Below are 9,951 nucleotides of genomic sequence, written 5' to 3'. Positions count from 1 at the left end.
ATCTCTATGCAGCTGCACAGGTACAGCCATACCCTCCCTGTATGGTGAGCCTTACCTTCAGATGTGCACACAGTCCTGCACCCAAAACTTGAGTGCTTGGACTTCCTGTACAAAGGATCCATTGGCACAGCTGTACCTGCAGTTGTTACTTGAGACCTTGTTTGTACAGCTGACTGCTTTGCTCTGGAACATTCTCTGCTGTGTGTCATTTGGGAACTACGTGTTTTGGGAACCGCAGTTCTGTACAAGAACTTGTAGGTGAGATTGTCAGGTTAATAGGCAAGAGGAGTAGCTAAAGGCATAAAACCACAGTTTTTAATGCACCTTTTTCTCATGGTGATTTCAAAGGGGAGGAAATGAAACATGAGAGACACTACCAATAAACTAGAATTGAAATGTGTGTACAGCAGAGTGCCAAGGGTTTTCTCCTTATGAATGATGAGCCTATGGAGGAGGAGATCTTGGAATATTGAATTGTGTTACATATCACAGTCTAGCTAATACAGTCCTGTTTTAAGCAAAGACTTGTCTGAATGTGTGGCCTTTCATTACTTACTACAGGATCACTTTAAATACAGCTAAGTGAAATGATGGATGTTTGTTGTGTATTATATGTATATTGACCATAAGATACAAAGAATACTTAAATAAGTGGATTTAATCCATTTTAAGATAGATTATGTACCTTGCCTTGAATTTTATTGCTTAAAACCTAAAAGGTAATTTTAACTTGAACATTCCTTCTGAAATTCAAATAAAGCATAGTTTGGTATGTTAAAATCTCATGTAATAGTCTGCACTTTAAGCCTGGGGAGGCCATGGATTGAAAGCGCTGTTCTTGCACTAACAGAACTGCCTGCCCTGACTGAGGCAATGTTTCAATGGCTTTTCCTGTCTGGAGGGAGAATAAGGAACCTGAAGGATGGCATCCATCCTTTGAAACTATAGATAAATCTAACACTATGTGGTTTAGGCCACTGTTCTCTTCCTACAGATGTTCTGATATTAACTCATCTCAAAAGATGGAAGGTGTCTTGGCCAAGAACCAGTTTGTGTGGAGTTTCATGGCTTCACTATGTCCAATGTGGAAAACTTTCCTGAGTTTATGTGCTGTTAGGACTGTCTCAGATGATTATTACAGTACAGAAAAATAATATTCTTAGTAGGGGTAAGGGACCTTTATACTCAACCAAGAGTTGCCTTCATATTTCTGTATTTTTGTCTCTCATCCTTCTCTAGGAAGAGATTATTTCTAAGCAAAATGTCAGGGTTCTACTAAACAACTTGTGCTATCTGAAATGTCATTGATTAGTGTCCAGATCCTTCCTGCACTACATAGCAAAGTTTTATTTCTGCCATTAGAAAAGAAATAAGAAAATACTCAATATTAAGAGAATTTCCTACTAGTTACGCGTGAGTGAAAATTTACTATGTGGTGTACTGCTATGAAAAGAAAATATACTTTTAAATGTATGCGCAGAGCTCTGCATGTAGATAAAAAGTGTTTTACCACAGTATGATGTTGGGATGCTTATGCAAATGCTTATTTACTTTCTGACATTGCAGTGCAAAATGCAGTAGAGATGGTGGTGTTACTTCTCCATGTGGTTTTTAGCCAGTGCAATCTCAGCTATCGTGTCTGCATCATCCTGCACAGGGGACAGTTCCAGCTGTAGACATTTTTTAGCCTTTTGCTTTTTCAGTGTTTGGTTTGGTTTTGCTGTTGTTTGAGGTTTGGTGGTTTGTTGTTTGTTTGTGGTTTATTTCTCTTTTTTTTTTTTTAAGTTATCATTAGGACTGTAATGACAGCACTTTCTTGAACTTCGCCAAAGTTTTCTTCCTTTCTCCTTCTCTCCACCTTTGCCCCTTATAGGTATACACATTTCAATTTTGGAAGAAGCAAGCCTGTATGTACTCTCCTAATATATAATCTTATTGTCAGGTTGCTCCTTTTTTTTAATGGCCTGGTCATGCACATATTTCTCTCCCTATAATTTCTCAGCATAAGCATATGCTGATATTTTGTTCCACCTCAGAAACATTGTCCTGTAATTAATTATGCACAACAAATTGACAGAAACCATGTAGAGATGTAAGAGTCCATAGTCTCTCATCAGGGTGTATGACAGGTGGTATAACTGACAGAGCAGTATGTAGTCACTGTGACATATTTCTGCTTTTTTTCTTTTCAAAACAGCTGCTTCAATTAAAATCCAATATTTAATTTGAGTATGTGGTACCTCTGACAGCTGAGAATTGCAGCTAGAATCTGAGGCTTATAAAACACATTAAGGTTAGAACTTAGTGTAACTTTTCAAAAAATTGAAGAGTATATTAAAGAGTACGTGAATATTTTGAAACCTTTTTTTCCCCTAAGAGTGCACAGAATAAAATATGTTCTGCCACTTGTTTCTGTTAAAACCAGTAACTGGGGGTGGGGGGAGAACCCTTTTTAGACTGCAAAGCCTCTGATCCTCAAGGAAGAGCTGCACTTGCTAGAACTTTAAAATAAACCAAATGTTGCCTATAGAAGTACTGATATTTATGATCAACTGTCATACATAAATTACAAGGTCATGGATGTCAATCTCCTGACAGTGTGAAAACAAGAATAATAAATTCAGAAGTGCTAGAATAATGCTGAGAAATCCTATTGTACTTTGAAATTTATCCTCTACTGCATCCCAAAATCTCAATTATCTTAGTATTTTTGGAAGTAGTGATAAAAGATTCAGACTAAGATGGTTATTTCATGGTTAATGATGAAATCAATTTAAAAGCTACAACATTTTAGAAAATGACCAGAGGGACTTCCACAAAGAAAATCTGCCTTGAAAAAGTCTATTTTATTTGTGTGATCTCTATATATGTATAGTCTGTTTTGCAAATTCCTTCCTTCTTCATGGAAGATCGCTATAAACCTGACAGCAAAAGTGGTCAAAACCCAAACTTGCAAAAGTATCAGTGTTTCATTTTATGTTTGTAGTCAGTTTTAGCTATTATCAAACATAATACCTAAATGTAATTTAAACTTTTGTTCTTAAAAGTAGGGAAATCAAATATTCAGTGCCTGATTCATCACTTGAAGTTGAGTGAAACCATTTCTTGAAAATGGGTTCTGCTACCTGATGGTGACTAATTTTCAATGCTGATACTCAATATTTCCTGTAAACTGTGATGACATCCCTGCAGAACAATTTTAGTCTATGGCCTTGGTCTTTAGCCCTATTTTTATTATTATTACTTTTTTATTGCAATGTGAGGGGTGGAGAAGGCTGGCACAAACCATTTATTTTTTGTTGCAGAGAAAGATGTTTACAACTTTGTATGTATTTTAAAAATGCATTGTGACACTTTTAACTTGGGAGAGAAGTTTCCACAGTAGACTTGAAACCTGAAGAGAGACTTTGGAATATCGGGAGTGCTCCCCAAGCTGCCAGAAGCTGTTGAGGGTGAAGCTGCTCACTCACACCACAGGAGGGAGTTACACATCAGTCTTTGGAGTATTTTCAGTTATGGCATTGTTAGTACATCTTGGTACAGTGCATTTCAGTTTGCCTTGTCTTATGGATTGTCACTGCAAATAGGTTAATGTACAAAATCAATACACAGCAGTAATGTATTGTAACTGTTTACATTTGAACTCAGAGTACCAATGGATGGGTTTTGTCAAGCTATTTAAAAACAGAAATAAAAATGTTTTCTAAAAGACAAGAGGTAGTTTTGGTACTTCTCATTCCAATTTTCCAGTGTATAAATTGTACTTGAAGAGATTTGTGTTTCTGACAATGTGAAGTCAGACAGGGAGTGGCTTTTCCAGAGGAACAATTTGAGAGGTATGTGTTTACAGAAACCAAGCAAATTTTAAACCTCTGTGAGGATACAAAGGCTCAATGCTTGCACCTGACCTTGGAAATCTAGTATGTGAACGCAAGGCTAGTTTAATGATGTTAGCCACCAGTATTTATTAATGGGCATTCTTTTTACACACTTTATTTTAGTGAGAAGCCTTAACAAGCCAGTTGCTTTCAGTGTAGTTCCAAGATATTTCCTAAATAACTAGCTCCAATCTTACAGCATAGCTTCATTTTAAAGGGGAAAGCAAACCATGGTAAATACATGTAATGGCTATAGCAACTCTCTTGCATCATCCAGGATAAACACTGCTGGGTGTTTCTCTGCACAGTTAAAATCACCATGATATTAACAGATATGGCAGAGCTTTTGTTTCTGTTGAATGAAATACTCCCATTAAGGGAGCAGAATAAAGATGTATCCTCTGCTAAATGTTGAACATTAAAAAACATTTAAACAGGAGCCAATCACCCTTCAGAGATCTCTTCTGAAAGCTGCTATGAGGTGACCTTTTGATTCTAGACTCAAAAAACTTAGTTTTTGTTAGGTCTGGAGATCCCTTGCTGCCACAACTGATAGTTTTGAGGAAGAATGTTATTGTTATGAGCTGTATTCTGAAAAGAACTGGTATTGGCAACTCTGAAGAACAGGCTGATACTCTGAGTACAAAATTAATGTGTACTTTTTTCTTCATGATGAATGCTGAGATAATATTGTCCCTCAAAACAAGCATTTAAACAGAAAAAAAAAGGAGAGAGGAAAAAACTGAATATAATAAATGTAATAAAGTTCTGTAAAGTTTTGGCATGTGGTTAGACCTCCATGGCTAAGAAAGTGCTATCAGTGCTCCCTGCACATGACTGTAGGTTCCTCATGGCTTTTGGAATTTGTATGGCAGATCCTGCAATAGTAAACTGTAACCTTTGCCCATGATATTCCAGCCACCCACTGTGACAGTGGTGTGACACAGCCTTGATTACTCATGTTGTCATCACTTTCAGATGGTTTATCAATAGTTTTACATACATTTATATAATTGGGCATGATACCTGCAATGGGGAATGTTAAGGAACTCTAAATACTTTTGCAAATAAACTCAGAAATAGGCATGCTACTCTGTGCACATCCAAATCTCTTCCTATTGGGATCTGAGATGCTTTGAAGTCAGATTTAAGGCGGTGGCCTATGACTTTGTGGTAGTCTCTTTGTTCATCTCATACTCAGAATTTTACATATAAAATTCTGTAAGAGCAACTCATCTGTACAGGAACCCAAATTTGCTCTCTGCAAATCTGAGATTGCCAGAGGAACTTCTTACCAATTTACACTCATCACAACATTTATCTCTTCAGTATGTTTCTTGGCTCTTGCTTTTTCTGGCAGATATTATAGCAGCTTAAAATTTAAAACCCCCAAAACCTTAAACCAAACACAAGTACCAAAGATTCTGCTGAAGATGTTCACATTTCTTAGAGAGATGATTTTTTAAAACAGGATGGAGTGCTCTACCTTACATTAAAAAAAAAGAAAAGGTATTGGATAGGGGTTTTGTTACCAAGAACTGTGGCATGTTTGTAAAGTGCACTTTTAAGTCTTGAACGTTAGGAAGTGCTTTGTCTATTTGTTATCACAAGTATTTTTCAGACATATCAAAATACTCCTTTATTTATCTTTAACCTTCTAGTTCAAAGAAAAGAAAAAAAAAAAACAAACACATTTTGGAATTCTTTCAAGTATTATGTTTTGTTAAAAGTGCCCCCAAGGGCAAAGGACCAAAACCAACACAGACCTCTTGCTCATTGAACAAAAAGCCAGCAGCAATGACAAGCAGGATGTTTTTGATGCTCTTTGTTGGTTTTTTTCTGGGGCTAGTGGCTGAAGCCCTTAATCACTTTAGCTGGAAGTTATGCACAAATAACCCTTCTGAGCTCAGTAATCCTGTATTGCTTTGTATCATAAAAAAATCTTTTCTGCAGCAGGGATTCCTAAATGGCCTCTCAGATCTTAGCCTTGCATTCCAGGTACTGCTGACTGCAAGCACGTATGACCCACTCCAGAGCTACAACAGTTACAGGATTTCCAATTTTTGTATAAAAGCATTTAAGATTAAAACAACAAAAAACATTTCATGATGTTGTATAGCACCTTCTTAAGGGTTCCCTTGTATCCCTTCAGGTGTTTCTCACTTTAGGTCAGGTTTGTAGATGCTGAATTTTCTACCACACTGAAAATCAGAGACTAGCATAAAAACTTGTCAAAACTGAATGAAAATTCAAATCTTTTTTGAAGTTGGACAGCCTTCTTTTATCTTCTGTTCCCTCTAGCTGCTTTCTGAGTGAGAACATCTGTACAGACTACAGCAGGTTTCAAGTCCTTCACTTTGATATACGGTGTATGTTCCCAACAATCTGTTGCTTAAAATAAAAGCTGTCTGGTCTGTGTTGTCACTGTCAATCATAATTTTCAGAGCTCTTCCTCACATTTTCTTTCTGGTTTATAATCATTCGTTTGCAGTTGATAGCTCTATCTTCTGCTTTCCTTCTATTTAGCAAAACTACTTACTTGCCAGTGCTGGCAAGCAGAAGCCTGAAGAGCTTTTCATCACTGGATATTTTGTAACAGTCAGTTTTTTTGCTACTTGCTCAATTTCCAGTTAATTCTAATACATTTTCATTAGGTATCCATAAGGAATTGTAGTATTCCTGAACGGATTTTGAGCATTTCTCTTTCATCACACAGAAAGTGATTTTTTTGAAGGCCTCTATTGAAACAGCACTGTCCAAAGGTTTGATTCCCTTTTATATATGGCTATTGTTACTACAGTTAGTATAAAAGAATCCTTTTATAAGTGACAATATTTCTGGTCAATCTTTGTTATTCACATGTGTTTGTTAAATTCAGCAGGTGATCTGCCTGGGAGGGCTCTTCTGCCTCCTAGCAGATATTCCAGCCACAGTAAGATAATGGGATACACAAGGTGACTCCTCTCAACCTAACATACAAACCTGAGAGAAAAAAAAACCAGAAAGACCAACCAATTAAAAAAAAGTGTTTTGAAAAATTAGTGGTTTAATTCTATAGGTTATTTTGCCAGAAACATGGGATGAGAAGGTATGAATTAAAACTTGAGACAGGAAGCAACCCAGACACAATTTTCCTTTATAACAGAAATTGTCAAGTAGTTCAGATCATATAGGGAGGGTAGGGTTAACTAAGAACTGGAAGTGGGCTCAGAGGAAATTAAAAAAGCACAGATATTTTACAACCTTTTTGTAGAAAAGGAAAATCACACTTTTACTATTATTGCCCAAGAGGTATTTCTGTTGTCCTTCCAGCCCTACATACACCTTATCACAATGCTACGTGGAGAAAGCAAGCTTGGGGGTTTTTGTTGTTGTTTTGTTTTCTTGGTTTTTGGTTTTTTTTTTGCATTTCAGAAAGTGTAATCAGTAAGAAAAGAAATCTGATAGTAGGATTTATCTGTTTAAGTACCTTAGAGTGGTTTCAGTAGGACAAATCACAGCTCCAATCCTGTAATCCAATCACACAAGATCAGTACTGATGTCTAGCCCTGTTGACTTAATCAGAGCTCTGGAGCTGAGGATCTGCCTGTGGGAGCTGAGCTGCAATGCCTGGACTTGGTGATTTATGGGAATATCATTAAATTTAGCCTGGGTTAAAAGTGCAGCCCTATGCACAGTAGAGTCAATGTGAATCTTCCCAGCCACTCCAATTGAGGCAATATCATGTTCTTGAAGAGCCTTGAAATTTATTGCATACATTCCAAATACTGTTCTCTTCACAGAACAGCCATCTTTAAGTGTATTATCTTGAAAAAAAGAGACAGAATTTACCATCTGACAATTATAATAATAAAATATATCATGTCTAAAGTTATAGCATATGGATGGTCTTCTAAGAGAAATCTCCTGAGAATTCCAATTTAAAAAAGGGTAACATTTGCTACTTTGTTTGAATGATTAAATTGATAACAGCTTTTGATAAGACTTTTTACACAGCTTTAAGCTCACTACTGCTTTTTAATCTTAGACATTCTCAAATGAACTGCTCAAAGTAATTGTTAACAAGATTATTAAAGCTTTTTATGATAAGGAAGTGTAACTTTTTTATTTCCTGGAGTACTAAATTCTAGTTTTTTCCTTTCTCAGCTACACAATGTTCATTTGTGATATGCTGGGTCTTGTATTACTTTGCTTGCTGTTGGTGCTGCAGTTAAACATAATTTTAATATTTTTATCTACTACTATTGATCAATTATTCAATTATTCAGGGACATATGTTAGATGACATCTCAAAAAGTTACTGTTATTATCATGGTAAAGAAGCACTACAGAAGTGTTAAACAATTGTTGATCGTTGGCAGAAGGGGAGGAGACATTTTTTTAACAATGGAAGCAGACTCCAAACTCAAAGGTGGAGTTTGTGTCTAAACTTTTACTAAAGGGCCCTGCAAGAAAATTAAAGAGTTCCTGTTATCCAAGTGAATGTGAGTGGACAAGGCTCTGTTCAAAACTGGGCTGAAAAGAAGGTAGGATGTCCAACCAGCTTTGCAGCAGCATGCAGGGAGTCTTTTGTTCATCATGCTCCCAGCACACCTCTAATATTGTGATCTAAAGCTAAAGGACCATTTTGTTAACATAAAATTTGAAATTGTAGTTTTCCTGACTGCATGTAGTAAGTATATATAAACACTTAAATATAAACATACACATGGATTAATATCTGCTTGTTTAGATCAAGGACATATTCCTGCCTAAGTACCTTCCATAAATGATTAAAAGTGCAGTGGAAAGAATGGAAGCACACCCCAAGTGTGTAGCTGTAGGTGCTGCAATAAGCATGGTAAATGCACACCTTTCTTTGCTGTTGTGTTACTCTGGAATTAGTACAGACCTTCCAAAATCCCATTGTGATAAAGATATTGCTTTACTCATTGCTGCTGCCTATGGTCAGTATTCTGGAGTAACATCTTTTATTGATTAGCAGTTTAGATTTCTAAGAATACTGATTTATCTGCATTTATCTGTCATTACTTGCAGTTTCATAATCTAATAAAAATAATGTTATCTCATTTTTAATAGGTTCAAGGCAGCATTTCATTATTTTAGCTGAAGAATATATCTCTTTTTAACTCGTATCAGAATATCCCAGCTTTACTATAACAAAATTAAAATTACATTTATAGAAGAGAATGCTTTGTACAAATTATAAAGGAAGTCCAAACCATTTCAAGAAAAAGCAGCAGCTAGGAAAAGAACTGCCAGGCAACTGTACTTTGTAGAGAGTAAATACAGAAATTCCACAGAAACAATCAGGATACTGGAGATTCAAATATAAGAAACACATAGAAATACTCCATTGAATGATTTAATGTATGGAGGAGATAACCACTCCTGCCAACAGCATGAAAAGGTTTTAACTGTGAATGAGACAGTATTTAAGAACATAACTAGTACCTGGCAGTGTATTTATCTTGCAAATGTGATTAAGACATTGAAAAAATTATCTGTTTGTTTTAATTGTAGTTATCTGCCACCTTGTTTTTCAGGTTTGGAGTCTTCCTTAACTGCCGAGCTCTGGAAAAGCCTTTCAGAGTAAAGAGCAGGGGCAGGGTTTTGTTAGTCATGAGAACTCAGCTGTGCTCATTATCCATGACCTGCTGGATAGCACTTCCAGCAGGAACAGCAGAATGCAGGCCAGGGGGAAGAACACCCCTGCACAAAATAATCCATTTGTTCTCAGCTGGTACAATAACTGAACTAAGTATCCAGATTCTCATGCTTTTGAAGTGTTCTCCATCAACAGCAAATGCTATGTGAAAGTCTTTTAGGCATAACTGTACTGTTATTCCCTAATGCTTTCAATTTTTCCCCACAAACATAAAAAGAAATGGAGAACATAGTCTATTTAAAAACATATTCTTTATCCAGTGTGAAAACACTGAGCAGTTCACATTTTCTTAAGCAGCTTTGTGCATTAAAACTGAACTAAATTGAGTAACTTTTTATAAAATATGCTCTAATGTTTCATTATTTTGAAACAAAATTATTTGCTTTCAAAATATAGCTCCACCAT

General features: G+C 36.1%; 1 long non-coding RNA gene across 1 annotated transcript in view; it reads right to left on the bottom strand.

The window, feature by feature from the left end:
- Positions 1-5,277: 5,277 nt before the first annotated feature.
- LOC115947813 overlaps positions 5,278-9,951 on the bottom strand; it is a 7,082-nt gene continuing 2,408 nt past the window's right edge. The window contains exons 2-3 of the long non-coding RNA XR_004081671.1: positions 7,348-7,386; positions 5,278-6,860 (exon numbers count right to left, since the gene is read on the bottom strand). This is a non-coding gene — a long non-coding RNA (uncharacterized LOC115947813). The remainder of the gene's footprint in view (positions 6,861-7,347; positions 7,387-9,951) is intronic.

Source organism: Geospiza fortis, unplaced genomic scaffold (genome assembly GCF_000277835.1).
Source record: "Geospiza fortis unplaced genomic scaffold, GeoFor_1.0 scaffold237, whole genome shotgun sequence".
In the NCBI taxonomy this organism is placed as follows: Eukaryota; Metazoa; Chordata; class Aves; order Passeriformes; family Thraupidae; genus Geospiza; species Geospiza fortis.
This window is presented reverse-complemented; position numbering and strand designations above follow the sequence as displayed.